Consider the following 23,557-nt stretch of genomic DNA (forward strand, 5'->3'; position numbering starts at 1 on the left):
AGCCGGGGAGGCAGCGGAAGTAACGAACAAATGGTTAGCCGCGGAGAAGAAGAAAATACTCCGACGTAGAAGCGCCCGTAAGAAAAGTGGCAGTATATATATATATATATATATATATATATATATATATATATATATATATTCTATGCCTTGCTGTTTTCCGGCACCCCCACCTCGCACCTCCCCACCCCGCTGACTTCTCGAGGCACAGGCTGCGCCGGCACATCATCGCCTGCCACCCGGACAAACCGGTATCCCTGCTGGGCCGGCCTCCACGGCCTCTTCCACAGCACGGCCTCCCACGAAGGGATACCTCGTTGCTGCTCCGACTGCGAATTGGCTGCTACTGGACGGCAGCCCACCTGCACCACCTTGAGAAAGCCATCTCGCTAGCCTGTGCCTCCTGTGGTGAACCAGAGACTCTGGAGCACCTCCTGCTGGCCTGCCCTGCTCACCTGCAGCCCCGTGGCCGACTTCTGCAAGAGTTCCACCGCCTGGGGCTCCCATGTTCACGACAGGAAGATATCCTCTTCCCCTGTCGTAATCAGCTACCAGCCTTCCTAATTGTCGTCGAGTACCTCGACTCGTCGGGGCTCTCGGCGAGATTATAGGAAATTTCTACAAAGATGGGTGGCCTAACGGCCATCCCACCACCTCGCGCTTCCTGATCCGCCACTACTTCGCTTCCATCTCTACGACCCTCTACCTTTTTCCCTCCTACCCTCTCTCTCTTTTAACCCCCATCCCCTCCGCCCTGCTGGCGCTGAGCCGTGCTCCCGCATGGGTTGCAGAAGATAGTGCTAGCCTTTCCTCTTTCCCCACAAGAACCACTTCTCTCTCTCTGGCCGAAGCGTCGAGTGGTGGCTCTCCAACCATGGAAAGCTTTGTCGGTGACGTTGGAGCGTTCGAAGTGGAGCTCCTGGAGCTCAAGGAAGACGGAGGACTGAAGATGATCGTGCGATCTTCGGAGACTGCTCAATTCTGACGGTGCCAGAAGCAAGGTAGCCCCACTTCTGTCAACGTTTAGATCCACCTATACTGCGGTAAGGCACTCTTCTCAACAATGAAAGCATTTAGGTCAAAACGCCGTGCGGCCCCTTATATACGGACGAACATCTAATTGAACCGCTCCGCGGACTGCAACCACGTCATTCGAGCCGTACTTCAAGAAGCTTGCTTCGCGAAGGGGAAAGCACATTGAGCAATCGCTGCATGAGTGGAATCCACTCTGCACCACCAGCTTTGTTGGACGTTAAAAAAATAAAATTGCCACGCCAGCCTTTTCACTGGCGCTCTTGACTGCAAAGGTTGTTTCTTTTATGGCTCTTTGCGTAGGCCTGTCTGGCCACCCTGTTATGCGCTGTGAATCGGGAGTCCCCCAGGTCTGTCCAACAACCGTGACTGCACCAGTGCCCGCTAGAGTCCCCTATCCCCGTGGTGATATGGCAGAGCTGGTAGCTCTTGCTCATGGCACCGTAGCGTTTTTGCGCTTGGGCGCACCTTAAAAACGTTCAGGGTATCTTTCTTGGACTAATTTGACACGCATATCCAGATTTTGGCGTAATCGCGACCGTTCAGTCATCGCACGTTGCAACACATGTGCACCGTCGTACCTGCAAATTGCCCTTACGGCGAAGCCTGAGATACGCGGTATCTTATAGTATTCGTCGCGCAAGTATAGAGGATGATATATGCTATCCCTGACACTATATATATATACTTACCCAACCCTAACCCAGCAGCTTTTCAAGATGTCTTTGCTATCCCAAACAAAACAAAATTAATTCGCCCCTCTCTAGTGTGCACGTGCCACAAAATGTGGGTGTACAACATCAAAAATAACGAACGTCACTTTTTTGTGCACTGGAAAAAATTAGCGCATATGTTTCCGGGGCATCAGTTGACTGTTTCTTGAACAACCAGACGGAAAGATGGGCACGAATAGAAATGCGAAAATGAATCCAATTTGCATCCAATGTTTCATCCAACGGAATCCAATGTTGTGCGTGACCCGGTCGTGAAACGCACTAGTGAAGCGGGGTGTGATGGGCAACGTATGATGTGCGCTGGGCTCTTCCTAAAGTGCACCTCCCACCCCCCGCCCCCACGCCCCTCCCTTTTCTATAGCGTCAAGAAAACGACACTTTGGCTGCAAGCAAATATTTAAGAATCATCGGAAGAATAATTAGTCTAGCATTCTGCCGACCTCTGATTTCCCTCGTTATGTTATCTACGCCTGGGAGGATCCATTCCTCACTAGAATTAGTCTATAAGATCCCTATATAGTTGGATGGGTGTATGGACGCTATGAACTTCCCCTTTGGAACGGGGTGGTGGGTTGCGCCACCAAGCTCTTGTTATTATATTGTCTAATGTCCTACTATGTCCTATTTATGTTAAAGAAAGGAAAAAAAGAAAAGGAAAAAAAAACACGAAGAATTCTCATCACCAAACTTTGCCTCCGTTGTTTGTCATTTGCCTACTCTTCTTCCACCAATCTTACAATCGTATCTTACTAATCTCTATTGCGGACATGTTTGTTTTACCTCTGCTCTCGCTGAGCCCAAGGGTTTCAAGGAGGCCAGAGGTGCCTAAATCAACCGCTGTGCAGATATCTTCCTATTCTAATAAAACATGTTCCATCGTTTCCCTAGCTTTACCGCAGTAAGGAAATTAACGCCTCTTCCTTTCTGTATCTGGTTTTATAAGTGTGTGTTCTAAGGCATCCTGATCTCGTTTTAAGAAGACATTCCCTTTGAATTATCATAAATTGTTTTATTCCTGGTTTCGCTTTTTCCTCTTAAGTAGTTACTCATAGCAGGTGTATTTTTCATTGCCACGATCCACGAGGCTGTTTCAGCCCCAAGTTCTTTGTTACCATGTTCCTCAACATACCGGTCGCATACTTGCTGGTAAGCTTCTTAGTTCTTTTCGCCCACTGTGAATCAATCTTTTTGCTGTACAAATACTTCAACACTCTCCCAACCCATTTACTTTCTGCCATATTCTACAGTCGTGCTTCATAATCAATTTTACTGTGAGCTTCCCTCACTTCAAAACTAGCTCACCACATATCACCCTTGCACAGCTTCATTTGTAGTCTTCCCGTGAGCGCCCAATGCGAGGCGTCTCACTGACCTTTGGTTCCCGTCGAGTCCTTATTGTACCCCTGACTTCAAGCAAACAACCTCATTTCCAAAAGTAAGTCCTGGAACCATTACACCTTTCCACACACCCCAGAGCACCTCGTACCTATTTTATTCCCATAGAGCTCTGTGTTTGATTATGGCGGCATTTCTCTTCCCCATTGCGGCTATTGTTTTTTCCTGCGTTTCCTTATATCTATTGCCTTTGTTTATCCATATACCAAGGTATTTATATTTTCTTACCTGAGGTATTTCCAGGCCCTGTATTGCCACTTTCTGCTCACTGTTTTCATTGAATACCGTAACACCTGATTTTTAACGCTAAATTTCAGACCTCAATTCTCACCTTCCTGTCCACAGATATTAGCCAGACGTTGCATATCACTCTGCCTGTTAGCTAGCAATACAGTTTCGTCCGCATAAAACAAACCTGGAAGCTGCTGCTCCATTATTGTACCGGCCTGTCCCATATAAGCGAAGCGCCGTCTGCAGTCAACATGACTCAAAATTTTCGAGTAAAGTCCCGGCGCCCGTGCTTTCTTCTCTTAAGCTTGATCACTTACTTCTTCGCGCTTGTTTCAAGACGCACATACCAAATCCACGCGTATACCAATTAGCCCTATACCACGTTGCTGTGCTAAATAGGCAGATTGATTTTCTGCAAGTTCCGCTTTCCTACAAATTCCACTGTTTATCTTCAAGAGAGAAGAAGACACATATCACTGCTTGTGCGCTTCCACTTTTAATTCCATTTACGTTGCGAGCCTTTGATACATGTGAAGCATCGTCTGAAGAAAGATGTGTTGAAACGTTACGGCACTTTGGGTGATACTGCTATAAAAGACTAACCGCTAGGATGCCTCCGCACTTTCGAGAGAACAAATACGGTTTCTTCACTGTAAAGGAAGCATTGTTATCCCGTCATTCTACATTTCTATGATCTTTACGAATTAATGCTGCTGTGACCTTCACATCAACTTAAGTTTGTGCTCGTGCAGCTATGCGAAACGAAGAACATCGGCGGAGCACTCGGTGCTTTGGGATTCTCCCGAAACACTTATTTCCTTGCTTACGCCACAAAACAAGTGGCACGACGAGGGTGTTCGAGGAGGCCTTGCGTGATCGATGGTAGCCTACACGTACGCCTTCATGCAGGCTGCTGTACAGAGCTTTCTCCTGCGATCACGGAATAATGAAACGAAGACGCGAGGATCGACGCTGCCGAAGGACGGCCTTTCCCAAGAGATCTCCAATTACCCGACTCCATGCGCAAGCCGTGCCCGCCCGGTGTCTGCAGGTTTGCTAATTGCTCTTCGATCCACCCAATCTCCCGTCACCTTCGGCCTCGTTAGCTTTCACGTGGCACTCATTCTCCTGCTACAATAGACGATTGGTTAACACGTCTCACATTACGGCTGTAGGGCCCGCCTAATTCCTGTGTTCGCTCTCGAGTAGAACAACTTTGACACCTGATCAATGCTCGATGTTAGTCTACTTATGTTACACCCAGCAGACTCAGTCCCTTGCATGTTCCTCGCTCTCGTGCTTTTTTGTTCTCTTTCACGGCGAAGCCTTAATCTCTGCCACTTTCCCGGAGTGCGTTCGTCGTCGTTTCTTCGCCGGATATATTTGTAGAGATACAGACCACGTGTAGGTACAGACCACGTGGGCTACACTGGGTATTGCTGCCTGCCGTCTTGCCGAGCAGGCAATTTACAAATAAACAACTTGCTGAACCTCCCTACCTCTCATTTATCATTTATCAACAACTTGCTGCACGCTGCTGTCAGGCCCAGTGGACAGCTGTGGTCACTCGTGGCCACTCCTCCGGAATGGATGAGCCACAATCTGTGACGCGATGGATGTCGCACTTATCTGTGCCCGGACGCCTCTCGTCCACAATCTTCTCTAGACGAGTATAACACACCGCCGTCGTAATTGAGACACAGACAGTTGTAATATGTGCACAGACGACGAGGCTCTGCTCGCTGCATCCGCCACTGCTGTTACCACGCTTACTCAAGCAATTGCTTCACGTCATTTAGTTTCAAACATTGCGTTTATTCTGCGTGTGTGTTTTGTTCTCGTGCTCGTTTCGGTCACATATAGGTTGCACTGACAGAGTAGATTGGTTATCTGATTCACTTACGGTTTGTTTCCTTTCTCTCTCTCTCTTTTCATTTTGTTCCTTTAACATCTGGCTCATAATTTTAGTTTGGTTCTCGTTGCACGGTTAATAGCGTCCTTTCAATTTTCGGTTCCAGGAAGCACAAGTTGGCTGCTAGATAGCTTGATACAGCTTGAACTGGCTAGAAGCAGCTAGAGCTAGGTCAAGCTATAGTTTAGACATCTTCAAGATGGCTAGCACTTGATGGCTCTAAGCTATTGGCCTCAAGCTCCACCACTGGAAAAGCTGGCGCCACCGTCGGTGTGACGTGCTAGGAGGGATCACGTGGACATAGCGGCCGCGTCGGCTGCTTCGGGAGCGCCGAAGCGAGCTGAAAACGAGTTTAAATTCCCTCGTGCGCTGCGGTCCTCATTTAGTGGCGAAATTTTCCCGCTTCGAGTGTCTCCTTTACAACGCTTGAAAGTACTAAAATAGGTAGTGGCTGCCTTTGAAGGCGCGCAACATGGTAGGCTACTGCTCGGTGCCGCAGGACCGGACGCACGTAACGGAGGCCGGTGTCAGCCTTATTCACACGTAGCCGCAGGACAAGAAGCTGCGTGAAGCTTGGCTCGCGAAACATAAAACCGGCAAACAGTCATCGGCCACAACAGACGCGAGGACGATTTCTGCTACGGCGCCCGGTCTGCGATGTTCTGAAAACGCGCACATAGACGCTCGCCCGAGTCCGCTGCCCGACTAATGTCATGACGGTTTGGTCTATGAACTTGTCGATGCTATAGATACTGGCAAGTTCAGTGGAGTGGAAAGGCAGCGGTAAGAAGCACATTTAAAGAAAGCACGGCATATGGTCATGTTTCTGTTATGAATTAATGCACTGGATTACAAAAAAGGAGCAGCGGGAAATGGCACGCTGAGAACACCGATAAACATATAGTGCGACGCTACTCGAGAAACAGTATTGAAAGGTCAAAGAATTTAGAAGAAAAAGAAAGATTGAATCGTCGCGACGTCACATCCCCGTAGGCGTCGAAGTCTCTACAATGAAATTATTTTTGAACAGCTCTGATAGCGCCCACGCAACAATGATTGCTTGTATACTGTCAAATGCTCATATTCTGCGGCCATCTGCGGCTCATGGCACGGAGCGAAAACGCGCACGCGGCGAAAGCGAAACAGTACGCGGACAAGCATGCAGACGCGCAGTCGGTCGCTGCTAATCTGCGCGATCGCTGCGTTGAGGCTTCGTTCTATTACACTCCATTTAGTTATACAAACACTATAAGAACATATTTCACATAGTTTGCTCCCAGCGTTTACCTACCTTTCAAGCAAGAAGCCGGTTGGGGAGACTCCATCGCGGCGACCGCGCGCAGTGGCGTTCACTGTACGTATTCGGTAAAGAGATAGCGTCTGTAAACGATTGTGTGCTTTCAGTTTGCCCAAGATTATTATTTAGACAGTAAGAAACTTCTCTCGTTTCGAAAGTACTTAAGAAATGTCTGGGAGAGCTCGCGCATGGTGTTTTCAGTGAGCGCTGACAGCAAAACCTATGAGGAGCGCGCCACGTGATCCCTCATACTACGCCAGCGAGGCGCTTCCGATAGATGGCGACTCCGTAACTCCTCGCCGCCAATACTCACTAGGCATTGTGAAGACGTTTAGTTAGAATAAGATGTGCCAAAAGTGCATTGCCATGGCTAGCATTTTATATGTCCAAGCCATACGCTTCTAGCATTGCGAAGACAATTAGAACAAAGTCAAAATTTCGAAGACACTGCCAGGGAGGATCCAGGGCAGCCTCACGGAATTGGAGGGGTGGGGGGGCGGCTCGCCACTACATAGAGTGAACAGGAAGAGAGAGCGACCGGCTCGCCTCGGAAAACGTGAGGGGATAATTGCGTTGATAGAACATATGAAACCCATTGCAGCGTAATCAGCACCACAAATGGAGCACGCGGAAACCGATTCTTCATAGATTTCCTACGCACTTGTTGAAACGCACACATTCGCCGGTTCAAATATGGCGCCACATTGATAGCATGCTGTCACTTGCAGCTCGCAAGTGACAGCATGCTATCAAAGGTAATTCAAAATGTACATAAAGAGCAGGTAAAAAAATAAAATGTATGCGGTTCAAAAAACATAGCTGTCCATTTAAGTTGTTCTAAAGTGAGAATATGTAAGCGTGAGAAAAGATTACACAGTTTTATTCCAGCACAGCGCTGGTAGGGCAGGCGGCGCCACATGCAACAGTGCCGCTTCGCGATCTTTTTTGCCGATTTTGAAATTTTCGGCAGCGGTGGCAGCGGTTCGTTCGAGCTGTTCGCAGGCTTAAAGTGATACGAGTTTTCGAATGGAGAACTTTGGATCGTGTTTGCAAAATTGGCAGCAACAACACTGCTTTATTTCGGTTCGGTAAGTGATTTAATTATATGATTGAAGGGCTCCTAATTTGCTGCAAATCATGTTGCACGACTTGAAAAGCACTAACGTCACTTAACGTTTCGGCTTGTGCCTTAACGTTTCAAATTGAAGTTATTGATAGAGCCTCTCTCAGACTGCAAGTGTTTGTGGTTTTGTTAGCAACATTTCTTTGTTGCTTTTGCCTCTTTTGCAACTCGAATATGGTACTGGCTTTGAAACTACGACAGGATCTGTGCAATTCCGTTACCGACCCGCTATGCAGTTGTGATACTACATTCATGAATATGCACTGTAATTGAATATGATTGCGTACCTAGCACTCGCTGCCTGCGACTACAGACGTAAAATAAGTGAAACCACAAAAATATCGCGTGAAAGTCGCCTCAATACCATTCGTTGACCTTCCAAATCGGGAGTAAAACTGCTGATAGCCCCTCATTTAGCTCATGGAAGTGTATGCACTCCACTATTAGTCGCGGAGGCAATGCAAATATAATACCAGACAGGCAGCAAACAAGTGCGTTCGCCGTAGATAACGGCCGCCTGCAGCTGAGGCCTCTTTTGCGCAATGATGACAGTGACGAGCAGATATTTATGATGCTGTTTCAAGCGAAGCCAATAGGGAGCAATACGAAATCATGAGCAGCTCATAAGCATACGTATGCAACATCTCATGAAAATTGAACTTCTAAAGTGGTTGAAAAATTTAACGGGCACTGCGTGTTATCTCGAGCGCACAAAAAAAAAAAGTCCAACTTTACACACTAGCTAAATAAAGCTTTTAATGTCAAAACTAAGAAACTTCGTACTGTGGGACTCTCTTCAATTTTCCTGAGTGAAATCTTTTCACTGAGCACCTGCCTTCACTTGGAGGTCGCAATGGAAATTCTTTGTAAGATATCACTGTTCATATGCCATTCTACCTTTCTCACTGCAAGATGAATACGTCGGATGAAGGTGATTCATAGCTGTCATTGAATGTGACTTTGAAGTAATGTAGGCCCAGTTAATTTGGCCGCAGAGAGGAAGCCATGAGAGTAAATTTTTTGTTGAGTAGTGAGCTATAATATTTACGCTGTTTCCTTGACATCATCCAGTGCATCTTAGGGCTGTTAATCGCCAATACACTATTATCTTGCTATTATAATTTAAGTAGTCGTTCTTGCTACCTGTATCCGCTCATCAATGTTTTCTGAATTTCAGAGGCTGCTAGGAACGAACCAACGTGAGCTAATGTGCCCCTTACAATCTATCAAAACAGTGGCATACCGACTGACAAACTGCTGCTTGAGCCTCATCTGCAACTCATAGACAAATGTGATGCAACTTATTACCTTATTACATAGCATTGTTATTGTTTTTCTGGCATATATGCATATATATACCATATATATGGCATATATAAATTGTTATTGTGTTTTCTGGCATATATGGTATATATGGCATATATGACCGTATGGTACGAGAACTGAAGTGTGCATTGTGGAAACAGAGACAGGGGCCACCGTATTTTGCAAGATTTAGCTTCGTTTATGTTGTTGTTGTTGTTGTTGTTGTTGTTGTTGTTGTTGTTGTTGTTGTTGTTGTTGTTGTTGTTGTTGTTGTTGTTGTTGTTGTTGTTGTTGTTGTTGTTGTTGTTGTTCAAACAGCCGCCCGAGACCGGGAAATCGCCAGCAGAAGTCATGCTGGGCCGAAACTTCAGGACCGCCATATCAAGACTTCATCCAGACGAGAGTGGCACAATTAAGATGCCGTCGGCAGCCTCCTCCAAAGTGAGGTTTCCAGTGCGGTGACTTTGTGTAAGCGAGAAACTTCTGCACACGCCCAGAGTGGTTGGCTGCTCACATTTTGCGACGGGTACATGCCACGCCATGTACGAACTGCGGACTTCAGACGGGACTGTGCACCGACGCCACCAGGACCACGTGCACAGAGCATGGGACGCTGCGCCCCGGACCACAGCCCAGGAAACCTGCCCCTTATTCGCACTCCCACCTACTTCAAGCCCCGCCCTCGTATCTCCCGAGCCCGAGATGTCACAGCCACTCCGGCGTTCTACCTGGCAACGCCACCCGGTGCGACGTTACGGCATCGATGTCTGAGGAGGAAGGCATGTGATAGGTTGCGTAATCACGCAACCTATCCATTCACATATCATATTGACCGCAAATAAAAACGCGGACAGAGGGAGAGAACACATAAACAGCACGGGCGGTTTTCTATCCATCCACAGAAGAGCATGCGCCAGTTTCACGTTCGATTTTTTTTTTTTTTTGCTATCAACAAGTGTGCTGATAGCCGCCACCGCCGAAGCTATTTAATCCGTGGCATTATTGGAATAAACGCTTTTGTTGTTCAAGTATGGCTGCGACTCACGCGTCAGTTTATTACAACTTGTTTTACACTTTTGATGTGTTAACTTGTGCAGAACACTAGAAACCACGAGTCCGCCAATCCTTGTGTAAGCAGATGCACCTTTCCCTGAGGTGGCACAAGGAAGGACGTTCCGTAGCTGTGATCTCATCGACCAACCCTCTTAAAAGCACTTCTTGTTGGGCTAGTTGGTAGCTGTTCATTGTAAAATATAAAGAGGCCAAATAAACGGACACACACAAGAGAAGAGAACGGGACAGGGCGCCCTGTCCCGTTCTCTTCTTTTGTGTGTGTCCGTTTATTTGGCCTCTTTATATTTTATAATGACCAACCTTCTGCATGGGAGTCCCGGCTGTCATTAGAAGATCGCAACAAAGTACTCCATTGTGAAAATCAAGTCTTTTCGGTTGGCATAAGTGGTGCACCTCCTCATCAAAACATCGCTCCATGGCCCACAAGGAGCCCTTGTTGGTAGGCTTGGCACGGTTCAGTTGTAATTCCAATTGATAACTTTTGAAAGCACCACAAAAGAGTTTTTTGTGTGGCTTTTGAGAATTGTATAGTTCTTGCAGCAGTGATTTAGGCACAATAAGTATTTTCGGTTACTGGAAAGATTTCATCAAGAGAGCATTGTGAATTCACCTTTGCTGCCTTTTAAGCTCACAATTATCTCGAGTCTTAATTAGCCTGTCCTAGTTAGCCTGTACAGCGCAACATACAAAGGAAGAAACAAGCCGAGCCGGCCGGATAAAAGAAAAGAGCGCCGACTTCCAACTGGTTTATTGGCAAGTCGCACGAAAAATATACCTACAAGAAAGCGTCAGGACATGTCGTCACAGCACTTCAAAACGTCGCACCGATAGAAAGCTATACACCATCATGAGTCACAGAGCGCGCAATTCTGTCATGCAAGGTTAAACTGATCAAGAAATCTTGCTTCCTGTGGAGATAGGCACAAAGATGGCGCGCATAGCAAGGGCTGGCAACATGTGCGTTAGCGCGCCATCTTTGTGCCTATCTCCACAGGAAGCAAGATTTCTTGATCAGTTTAACCTTGCATGACAGAATTGCGCGCTCTGTGACTCATGATGGTGTATAGCTTTCTATCGGTGCGACGTTTTGAAGTGCTGTGACGACATGTCCTGACGCTTTCTTGTAGGTATATTTTTCGTGCGACTTGCCAATAAACCAGTTGGAAGTCGGCGTTCTTTTCCTTTATCCGGCCCGCTCGGCTTGTGTCTTCCTTTGTATGTTGCGCTGTACCAGTTTTAGGACGCAATACCAACTCGCCCAATCCTCAACCCTAGTGGAAAGGGTCCTTGCTGCCGATCGCCTTATTTAGATCGGTCTCGAGAATGTCAGAAACGAAACAGTGGAAATAGTTGCGCTGTGCGTGCAAGCGTCCGGCCTGCCCAGCGAGTCGCGTCAGATTTCTTTAAAAACAAAGAGCATTTCAAGCGAGCCGGAGGTTAAAAAACGCGAAGTGTTTGTGTGCGTATAGCGAGTCTCCGAAAGGTGCAAGCGCATTTTCGTGGCGTTGCTTCACCGGTACGTACAGGTGCGATACTTGACTGTTTTCGACCTTCATAGGCAACTCCGCACTGCAACTCGTGTTGCATAATATGTCTGTCGCGGTTTCAGAAGCTGAATACGGATATCTTTTCACTGACAGAAGGAGGCTGAAACTGTAAGGTTACCTGGTCACTGTGCTTTAGGATGAAAACAAATGAGAGTTCCATTTGTGAGTCGGGGCGCACCTTTCTTTCTATATTTAGATTATACTTGTAATAAGGTCCTCTGCATCCGATCACTGGCGCTTGTTCGTGTTCGCAGTACGCAGTCTTCGAGGTAGAGTGCGGGCTTGGGAACACAGCGGACACTTGACGCCCGCAGAAATTCTCAAATCCCGGTGAAATGTGAGGAATGAATAACAACCAATCGAACCAAGTTGAATTTCTTCCAATAGGTTTCCAAATTTTAGCGAGGGTTTCCTTGTGTACAAAGTCACTTTTATTAGTGTAAGGGCATGACTTGGAAGCGAACTGAACCAGTTGCAATGGAATTTAGGTGTGTGCACAGTGTCGGAAAGTAAACTAGCGGCTCTGTGCTCAGGTCGAACGCTACAACGCTGGAGCAAGCGCTCTTTGCTGTTGCTTCTAAATTTCTTAAGAACAAATAATCTGAACAACTCAACGCGTAGAATGAGAAAACAGTATCTTTATTTGCAGCGCTAAGCTAAAGCATGCTATGAAAACGAATTCAATTCTGCGGTTCTACGTGCCAGAACCACGATTTGATTATGAGGCACGCCGTAATGGGCGACTCCGGAGTAATTGTGACCACCAGGGGATTTTTAACGTGCCCCCAGTGCACGGTACACGGGCGTTTTTAGGATAGGATAGGGATAACTTTAATAAAGTGCCGGCAAACGACGATTTAACGTGCCCCCAGTGCACGGTACACGGGCGTTTTTACATTTCGTCCCCATCGAAATGCGGCCGCCGCGGCCGGGATACGATCCCGCCACCTCGTGCTTTCCAGTGCATCACCACAGCCGCTAAGCCACCGAGGCGGCTAGCTATGAAAACGATATGTCGCCTCGTGGCACAACATGGGCTATGATCAACTTCAGATCTTCCGAGGTAGTTGCACGTCATTCCTGCTACCGTGCCTGCATACGAATGCACATTGGCGAGAATATCCCTGCTGCTTAAATTATTAGCAACACTAATGCTGGGCAGAAAACTATAAAAGAACAAAACCAAACAAAGCTTAAGCGTACATAACTATAATATACTAAAGTGCCTGCCTATACGAAGCACAACCCGTGATTTGAAATGCCAGCAATATATTTAGAATAAATAAAGAGAAAGCGGTGCTCTACTCGCCGGGAACAAAGAAGTCGTCCCGAATGAAATGTTGCGAACAAAGCGGTGTCGGTCACCTTTGCCCCGTGCTGAAGGTTCTTAATCAAGTCGCTCTCCGATGCGCGTTCTATATATGCTTCTTTGGAGAAAAGATGAAATCACGCATTGGGGGCTTTCCACCGCGATCACACGCATACTGGTTCACAGCAAAAGTCTCTCGACATATTTTTCTTTTTTTCTTTCATTTTTGGCCTTGTGCGCTGCGCCATCACGACAATTGGAGAAATACGAGGCATTCAGCGCATGCCGTGATAGGAGCTAGTAGACTGCCTTTCCCTTAAACCTTGAACCGGGATCGGCTCGGACAACCTGGATCGGCTGGGATGCCCTTGGGACAAAGAACGACATTGCAATAGCGAAGGAAAAGGTATTTACTGCACCTTTTATACACCAATGTCACCTTTCATACACCATTGCCAGCTAGCCGAATTACTACCAATAGAACATGCCGACGGACTACAGATTCTCGGACTGACCTATTTAAGCACGTAATTTTTTCCCAGACCATAGAACTATGGAATTGAATACCTGGCAAAAATTTTTGAATGTCCTTGGAATAATCTCTTTGATTTGTAAACTTAAGCGGCGCTGTTTCCTCATACATGTTTATTTGTTAAACACTGTTTGATTATACAGTCTGTACCCACTCTTGCGATAGCCTGCTAAAGGGCTACATCATGTAAAAATAAATAAACATCCCTCAATTGTTTTACGAAGCACATTTTGTGCCATAGCCTCCAGTACTTCTGGGAATGTCAAATGAATGTCTTCCTATGGTGCTTCACATTTATGTAGCTTTGTGTGTGTGTGTGTGTGTGTGTGTGTGTGTGTGTGTGTGTGTGTGTGTGTGTGTGTGTGTGTGTGTGTGTGTGTGTGTGTGTGTGTGTGTGTGTGTGTGTGTGTGTGTGTGTGTGTGTGTGTGTGTGTGTGTGTGTGTGTGTGTGTTAGGTATGGCCGGACGCCAAGGGCCCCGTGGGTGCTACGTCATCCCCTTCCCCTCTCATGGTCGGGGCCCGTGGGTGCTGCGTCATCCCCACGCTACCGGAGAGGTCACTCAGCCGACGCTCTCCCCGGATTCGTCGATAAGAGGATCGACTTCTCCTTCGCGTGCCTGGTATTGCAGGAGGAGGGGCCTTCTCTCTGTGCCTATCACGTGTCATCGACGAAAGCAAGATCCCGCCCACATGATTATAGAGAGCCTATTTAAGGGGCTCCGAAATATACTTCATTCTCTTCTTATTTTCTTTCAAGTACCTTTGAATAAACAGTGCAAGTTTCGCACTAGCAAATCGTCTCGCCCTTGCTACGTCGCCATGGTCCACCGGATGCCTGCAGCCCGCCGACAACGCTACGCTACCCAATAAGTAACGTCGGTGGAGCTTCGAGAGACAGGTCGCTAGCAGTGGGATCGCCTACAAATGCAACAAACTGGTTGCTAACGGAGGGATCGCCCTGAGGTGCAACACCGGGTACGCGGGGTGTGGCGCCGAAAACGAGTTCTGCTGAAGAACACTGCGCACCTGCTATCAGAGCTGTGCGAAGACCTAGTAGAACCAAAGGCAGGCATATTGTCCACGGAATCATGGGCACGAAGTCCTGCATTTAGTTGACGATGGAAGCGTTCTACCACGCCATCGGAATTTGGGTGGTAAGCTGTCGTCAGTAGGTGCGTTACACCCAGAAGACGGGAGAGAGCTTGAAAGACGGACGAGGCAAATTGTCTTCCTCTGTCTGTCGTTATGATGTGTGGTACGCTGTGACGAGAAATACAGGTATTTAAGATGGCCTGGGCTACGGACTCTGCAGTAATGTGAGAGAGTGGCATTGCTTCACTGTAACACTCTGCAAATACCTCAAACGATGCTAGATAGCCAACTAGCTGCAAAATGCTTCACAGAGCATTGCATCCTACACTGCATTGGATCTGCATAATTTTTCGCCCTTTTTCGTAATTTGCGTAATTTTTCGACGCTGCCCTCGTCGCGTCGTCCGGCGCGACGAGGGCAGCGGCGAGCTTACGGGCCCGCGAGGCGTGTCAGGCGGAGGAGGTGGCCATTCCCCTGGCCATTGCCGACCCCGGGTGCCAGACGGTGTTGTGCGGTTCGCGAAGTGCAGTGCGAAATTATGCCAAGGGCAAAGTGCGTGGTGAGGCTGTTCGCGTTCTGTGCTCGGCTAACCTGCAACGAGACAATAGGTATGTTAGAATCAAGTGGCTCCCGGCGCACGCGGGCAACGATGCGTCGGAGAAGCACGATAACCACGACGAGACGGCACACGCAGTGGCGCGAGCGCTAACCAACCGCGCCGCTGCAACCGACCGTCCAACGTGGTGTAGTGCCAAGGACCGCATGACGACGTTCAACGAACTTACACAGTTCCATCGCCTGGCTCGAAGGACTTTTCCACCCCCTCACCCGGGGCTGAGCCGAGCGGAGGCGGTGCTGTTCAGACAATTGCAAACTGGTTCCTTACCCACCCCAGGGTTAATGAATCATCTGTACCCGAAATTATATGTGAGTGATGTGTGCCGCGTGTGCCAGCGGGAGAGGGCCACCCTGACCCACATCCTATGGGATTGCACCAAGTTCCCCGACGAAGCTTCGACAGGTACAACGATTCGGCCGCGACTCGCGGCTGCGGCGGAATGCTACGACCATGAAAGCCAAACCTGGGCACTCCAGCAGGTCTCGGCGGCTCTTGAAAGACAAAGGCCGAGCGAAACCGACGGAACGTTGCCCTTCAGGGCGACCGACCGCGGGAGTAACACGCGCTGGAGTTGAGTAGAGACCACCCGCTGAGAAGACGTCAGGGTCCGCGTCACGGCGCCATTTAGTCATGGTGTCGTTCTGCAGGCGACTAAATGAAGTTGTTTCTCTCTCTCTCTCTCTCTCGCCCCTTTTTTCTCTTCTCTTGATTTTCTAGTTCCCTTCATTTATAGAGAGACGGTCATTTCTTATTTGCATTTATCCATGTGTCAATGTAGTGGCGAGTATCTATGTTCATCTGGTTTAAAGGGACAATAGAAAGAAAAAAATAATTTGAGCTGTTTCAGTGAATTAACCGTCTACAATGGCAAGGAAACCACTCTTACTGTGAAAGGTGGTTTGGCGAGCCATAAAAAATGGCAAGAACAAAAGACGGGAGACGACGCAATCATAAAGTTCCCGCACCAGCTTGCCATAATGCCGTAGATCTCAACCTCGTCTGCCCAGGTCTAGTATTTTAATGGACTACATTCTCTACGACGAAGTGTCTTCTTGACAGAACACTTGTTTCTGTGCTCTGTGAATTTTTAGTGAAATCTTCGCCTTTCGAGGTGCCTCACCTCCCCGTCTTGCGGCCATGGACGCCATGGCCAGAAGTCATCACGGCCGTCAACCGCAAGGAAGCGAGTTGGCTCCCCCAGCGACACCGAAGACACCAAGCTGTACTCTCTGTCGGAAGATGACTCATCCGACGACAGCTTCATACCCGTCCGGAGTAAGAGGGCGAAGAGAAAGATCGCCAACACAGCGCCGTTAACTCCTGCGAGTACTACGACTATGAAGTCAAGGCCTGCACGCTGGCCACACGTCATTATGTTTATGCCGGAAGAACCGAGCAACCTACGGTTGCTGAACAAGCAAGCCCTATCCATTTTTCTGGAATGTGCGGTGCCGGATCAAATTAAAGACATCAGAATAAATCCACGCAAGAACATACTCGCCATAGACGCGTACAACGCGAGTGCGCTTGGAAAACTTCAAGAAATCACGGAGCTAGGCGGAATAAAAATGCGCCCCTTCATCCCGATCGAAGACACATCCATAGCTGGTGTAATTTACGACATTGACATTGCCACTCCAAATGATGATTTACCTAGCCTCATCAAGCCGGCAAACGAGGGCACGATTATTACGCAAGTGCGCCGTCTTGGGAATAAGTGCTGCGTAAAAGTAATTTTCAAGGGGGATTGTATACCATCCCACGTTAAGGTCGGACATTTCCGACATCCGGTTCGACCATTCATCCAGAAGCCGCTTCAATGCCATCAGTGCTTCAGGCTAGGACACGTCAAGGGCGTGTGTCCCAATTCGCTACTGTGTCCCCGTTGCGCTGAACCTCATGCAGAAAAGACCTGTGGTACCACAGTTCTGAAGTGCGCCAACTGTAACGGCCCTCACGCAGCCTCGTCGAAAGACTGTCCCCGCATCAAGAGGGAGCACACCATTCTGAAGCAAATGGCCAGAAACGATTCGGCCCACAGGGAGGCAGCCGAAGTAGCCCGGCGTCGACGTCGGCACCACCGTACATCTTCAAAGAAGGCGCATGCGCGAAGCGATAGTCCCGCTCCACTATGGTACCACTTAGTCGCGCCGTGAAAGGACCCACTACTTCCACGAGGGAATCAGATAAGACTCTTTGTTTAGAGGAACGGCCTACGCTACCGAGCCGCTCCCTTGCCAAGGAACCTCAGAAGGTCGCGGCCCCACCGGAGCCTTCTCCGGCCATTGACGATTCACCTAAAACAAATCGTCAAGTCATCTCGGTGCTACGTGCCCTTATGGAGGCCATCCGACCGATTTAGTGGACATGGGGACACCGTCTAAAAGTGCTGGACGCCTTAAGCCCAGTGCTTGAATCCCTCAACGAGAAAGATGGCTACCCATCCTTCTGAAAAGAAGTCAAGGCAGCGTCCGTCATCCAGTGGAACGCCAGAGGGCTAAAATCACGAATTTCAGATTTCCGTCATTATGTGTACACCGATGTGTTTCCACTCATCTGGGCCCCTGGTCACTCGGGTCTGGCTGGAAAAGAAGCCGCCCACGATGCCACCCGAGCTCTCGCACACCGGGCGCATCATCATTCTCCTGCGTCTTCCGATCCCGACCAGCCCTCTGTTCTGCATCGCGGTCACGCGCGGGACCGAATGGTCACGTTCAGAGAAATTCTCCTGCACTACCGCAGAGAGCGGTTACGCTACCCCCCAGCATACAAAACACTGAATAAGTCTCAATCCACCACTTGGCGAATCCTTCAGACACGAACTTTTCCGAACCCCGTGCTTTACAACCGCATGTACCCCGATGCATACTCACCACTCTGCAAAGTGTGCAAGGCCGGCGCCAACCTCAATCATATTATCTGGCAATGCCCCAAAGCCTCACCCACCAACACCTCCCGCACTAACACACGCATCATTAGTACGGCCGAGCAGTGGGAGACATTGCTGCTCAGCTTGGACCCAGGGGAGCAGCTCTGGGCCGTCCGGATGGCCGAAGACGCCGCCAGAAAGCAAGGACTGGCCGCCGTCTGAGGAAGGGGGGCATTGGGGATTAGTCTCCCGACGCCCGCCACCCCTGAACCCCATCAAGGACACAATAAAGATTTATCTCTCTCTCCACACATCGTCATTTGTGAGCCCAACTTGTCGAAACCAATCAGACTGTCAGGGTACGAATGTATCATGTGATCAACAAATGGTGCACGCAGCAAAATCATCGTTTTTGTACGTCGTGGACTCACCTATGTTTTGCAACCAATTGCGCCCCACGACGACAATCAATATATATGCATCACAGTTAAAAAGTACAAACTCTTGTTTACTCTCATAGGCGTGTATATATCGCCTTCCATCAATTTCGATACTAAAAGGTTAGCGGATGTCTTGAGTGTTTGTCCCGCCCCATGGGTCATCATAGGAGATTTCAATGCACACCATCCAGCATGGGGAAGTGCAAAGACAAATGCAAGAGAACGAAGATTAGCAAGCATCGCCTACAACAATGGCCTTACTCTCTTGAACGATGGTAGCCCCACCTTTCTTCGAGGCGTTGCCTCGAAATACGGCAGCTGCCTCGACCTTGCTTTCGTCTCCAACTCGCTCGGCAGATGCGTGAAGGGCTTTCCAGATATTGAGACACATGGGAGTGATCGCATTCCCACCTATCTGAACATCAAAGGCTTGTCGTCTAGATCTGGCCCACGGAATACCATTCGGACGATTCAATGGGCCAAGTTCAAATCTGATATGGAAGATGCCTGCAGCGAGGGCCTACCCTCTGGGTTAGAACAAACAATTAAAAATACGATGCGAAACGCCACTCGCATGCTGACGATCTCTTACACGCGGAACGACTCCGACATAGAATTAGAGCGACTTCGCGCACTTCGTCGCCGGGCGGAACGTCGATATCGGCGTACAAACTCAATCCATGACCTTAGGGCAGCCAGGAGGATACAAAAGAAGATTCAGCGTCGAATGGATAGATTAGCGTCTGAACGTTGGGCAACGTTTTGCAAGACACTCGACCCCCGCAAGCCGCTATCTCATATTTGGAAAACGGTGCAAGGTCTGCGTTGCCTTCCGGAACAGCGTTTTCCCTTCAAGGCGCTCGCGCTTTTCCAAGGGCGGCAAGACGTCGATGTCGCAGAAGACTTTTGTGCGCGGATGGCAGACCAAGCGACACGTACAGACCCTCCAGCCCGAGATGACGTTCCCCGTTCCCGTGATTGCCGCATGGACCTTCCTTTCTCAATGGAGGAGCTCGAGGCAGCACTAGCTCTCTGCAGGCGCTCATCATCTCCGGGTCCAGATGGTATATCATACCGAGCCTTGTGCTATCTCGGAGAATCCGCACGGATAGCACTATTGAGTCTCTACAACACCTCATGGCAGGAGGGAAATGTTCCTGACGAATGGAAAGTGAGCCGCCTGGTGCCAATCTTGAAGCAGGGCAAATCCCCGCTAGAGCTCGCCTCTTACCGCCCAATAGCGTTGGCCAGCTGTGTAGGAAAGATAATGGAACGGATGATCCTTGGCCGCCTGGAATGGTACCTTGAATACTACAAGATTTATCCGAATTCCATGGCTGGTTTCCGACGTGACCGCTCTTCCATCGACAATGTAGTTGATCTCGTTTCATATGTCCAGCACGAAAGGTCCCGTAAACGTTTATCTGCAGCTTTATTCTTAGATGTGAAAGGGGCATACGATAACGTATTACATGAGGCAATTCTCCCAGCAGGGGCGTTCCTCAAGGCGGTGCTCTTAGCCCGACGCTATTCAACCTCGCTCTTATTGGGCTTGCTGAACACTTGCCAACTACCACCAAAATTTCAATATACGCAGATGACATCTGTGTCTGGACTTCGGCAGTCACACGTCCTCAGATACGTGCACGGCTTCAAAGAGCGGCTACTTTGACAGCGAGCTACTTGTGTGAACAAGATCTCAGCAAATCACCAGAAAAATGCGCCCTAGTGGCATTTACTCGCAAACCAATGACGCCTTATGTCACCTCAATCAATGGGCGGACTATTTCCTATGTCAGAACCCACAGATTTCTTAGTGTAATTATTGACCGAGACCTCTGCTGGAGCCCGCACGTGGCCTACATGAAACGGCGCCTAACAGCAACCTCCCAGTTTAAATAATTGACAGGAAAGACGTGGGGGATGTCAGTAGACACAATGCTTAGACTCTACAGAGCTCTCTTTCTCGGTTCTTTAAGATATAATCTACCTGCATGTACTGAACAACCCCTGCAAGACAAATATTCGTGTTCTGCAGGCAGCACAAGCTCAAGCACTCAGAGTTTGCCTTGGTTTGCCCAGATGCACGTCAACAGAGGCAGCTATTGCGATAGCTCGGGACCATTCAATGCAAACTCACATCACGGGGGAAGCCCTGAGAACGCACATCAGACATTTTGCACGTGCCCCCTATCACCACCTTGCAACACTGCCTTCAGACAGGCATCAAGCATCATTCTCTAAAGCTATCGTCAAGTACAACGACAAACTTCCCTCGGGCTTCACCGCTGCATATAAACCATCGATACCCCCTTGGTGTCTTGTTAACCCCACAGTCCATCTCAGCGTACCAGGAATCGGGAAAAAGTCTGAGCTGTCGGCGCTTGCGCTGAAACAACTGTCTCTGCTTCTTCTGCACGAGAGGTACGCGGACAGTGCGCATATTTATACTGATGGTTCCACAAACATCCAGTGTTCGTCCGGTGCTGTGGTCGTCCCAGCAAGAGGTATTACCATCAGCTTTAGGACTGACCACCCAGCGACATCTACATCTGCGGAACTAGCTGCTCTTCGCGCTGCACTTTGTTTCGTCAATCGGGAACCACCTCGGCAGTGGTCAATTTTCAGTGACTCAAAGGCAGCCCTACAATCTGTGGTATCAGCTCTGCGTCGCGGGCCATTTGAACAGCTCGTGCTCGATAGAGAAGGAGATTCTTGTTGATGGGAAAGAAATGTTGGGGTAAAGTGCAGCGCAGTAACTGTCTCTCAGCAGAGGACACCTCAACCGCGCTGCACAGGGGGTATAGGGAATGAAAGTAGAGGGAGAGAAAGTGCACCAGAAACAGCAGCACGCCGCGGAAATGCGATGGAGCTAAAGGCGGTCGGCGAGGCCACGTCGTTATTAGATGCCTACTCCATACTTAACGTGAGAAAGGACATCACGTGACGTTTCAGTGGCTGCCAAGTCACTGCGGCGTCATAGGAAATGAAGACGCCGATAAAGACGCTCGGACAGCTCTTGAAGACACACAGAAATAGGCCACAACACTTTCACGGTCTGGCGCAGCCAGCAAACTTCGAATGCTTGCACGGGAGATCACGCTCTCTCTATGGTGCACACCAAGCAGCCAGTCCAACCGGAGCAATCGTCAACACGACCTGCCCTCGTTGATGTATCTCTGTATGTCAGCTGGACTCCGCCGAAGTGAGGCCACCCTGCTTTATCGCTTATGGCTTGGGGTGGCCTTCACGAAATGTTACTCGTTTCGCATTGGAATGGCCGACAACGCTCTCTGCAATGCCTGTCTTTGCGAGGAGACGCTAGAACACATTCTGTGCGACTGTCCTGAATATAATGTTCAGAGACAGTGCGTCCGTTCTAGCGCATCTTGACAATAGACCATTGTGAGTTGCAACTATTTTCACATATCGCCGACAGAAGACATCGCAGCTGAAGGCGACGAAGGGACTACTTCGGTTTATGAAGGAGACGGGCTCGGACAAGCGGCTGTGACAGTGATGTCACGTACCGCGCAAGAGTGACAGACTGTAACTAACGATGTGTGTGCCGTGTTATGTGCTCTCTATCTCTTCTCCCCAACTTTCATTCCCCCCATCCCGCCCCCATGTGTAGGGTAGCAAACCGGTTAAGCTAAACTGGTTAACCTCCCTTCCTTCCATGGTAGAGTGTATAAGCGCGACTGGACGCGGACGAAGAAAGAAACAGATACACAGACACAGCGCTTTCTTTCTGTTTCTTTCTTCGTTCGCGTCCAGTCGCGCTTATACACTCTACCATGGATTCTAACCAACTAGCCCGCCAGCGTGTTTTAACCTCCCTTCCTTCCTTCTCTTCTAAAGGTACCCGCCGTGGTTGCTCAGTGGCTATGGTGTTGGGCTGCTGAGCACGAGGTCGTGGGATCGAATCCCGGCCACGGCGGCCGCATTTCGACGGGGGCAAAATGCGAAAACACCCGGCCACAAAAGTTTACGGACCACTAGATCTCAGAAAACGTTTAATTCCAAGGCAGCCTGTAGCAGTAGCCAGTAAAACTGTATACGATATGTTGTTAGCATATTATACTCGAGGCCTGAAATGCAAATACCAGGCTGCTTTGTGAGGTTGCGGAGACATTAAGCTTTTTATCAGATTTCATGGTCCGTAATATATTGTGGTCAAGTGTACTTAGATTTAAGTGCACGTTAAAGAACCCCAGGTAGTCGAAATTTCCTGAGTCATCCACTACAGCGTGCCTCATAATCAGAAAGTGGTTTTGGCACGTAAAACCTCCAATTTTTTTTTATTTTCTAAAGGAGTCAAATAATGAACTAAGCGAGTTTCGACCACATCAGCCCAAAGAAGGCTATAGGTTAAACAATGGACCCCTTGGCCACTTATTATAGTCAACCCATCACTGTGAAATTAAAAAAATATTTAAATATGGGGTTTTATGTGCCAAAATCATGACCTGATTGAGGCACGCCGTAGCGGGGACTCCAGAAATTTGGACCGCCTATGGTTCTTTAACGTGCACCTAAATCTAAGTACACGGGTATTTTCGCATTTCACGCCATCGAAATGCGCATCACGGTGAAATGAACAAAAATGTAGTTCAGGAAGGAGAGGCTACCCATAATACACTGACAAACTCTTTACCAGGGGCAGCATCACGATTTTTGTGCTGGAGGCTGATCATAACATACTGCATATTTTTGGGGAATGCAGGGCACTTCATCACATGACATTCTATGTTGCTAGGAGAGGGGTGATAGGGGGGGGGGGGCAGGAGGAAATATTAAGGGGTCAATCACACCCTCTGTTCCTCACTGTAGAGCTGCCCTTGCTCTTTGGTGTCCTTTAAGACTGTCTGAACGCGATCTACATTGCCACAATATTCACAGTCAAGTATACACACGTTGCCTCAACGAGTTCCAGGTGTTCTGTGGCCCGACTGGCGGCCTGGAAGATGATCATGGCAGCATGCATCCACTGAATCACTAATGACCGATTCTATGAGCAAACTCCAGTACCTGCTTTTTCACCA

This window comes from Dermacentor albipictus, chromosome 2 (assembly GCF_038994185.2).
Source record: "Dermacentor albipictus isolate Rhodes 1998 colony chromosome 2, USDA_Dalb.pri_finalv2, whole genome shotgun sequence".
Taxonomy (NCBI): domain Eukaryota; kingdom Metazoa; phylum Arthropoda; class Arachnida; order Ixodida; family Ixodidae; genus Dermacentor; species Dermacentor albipictus.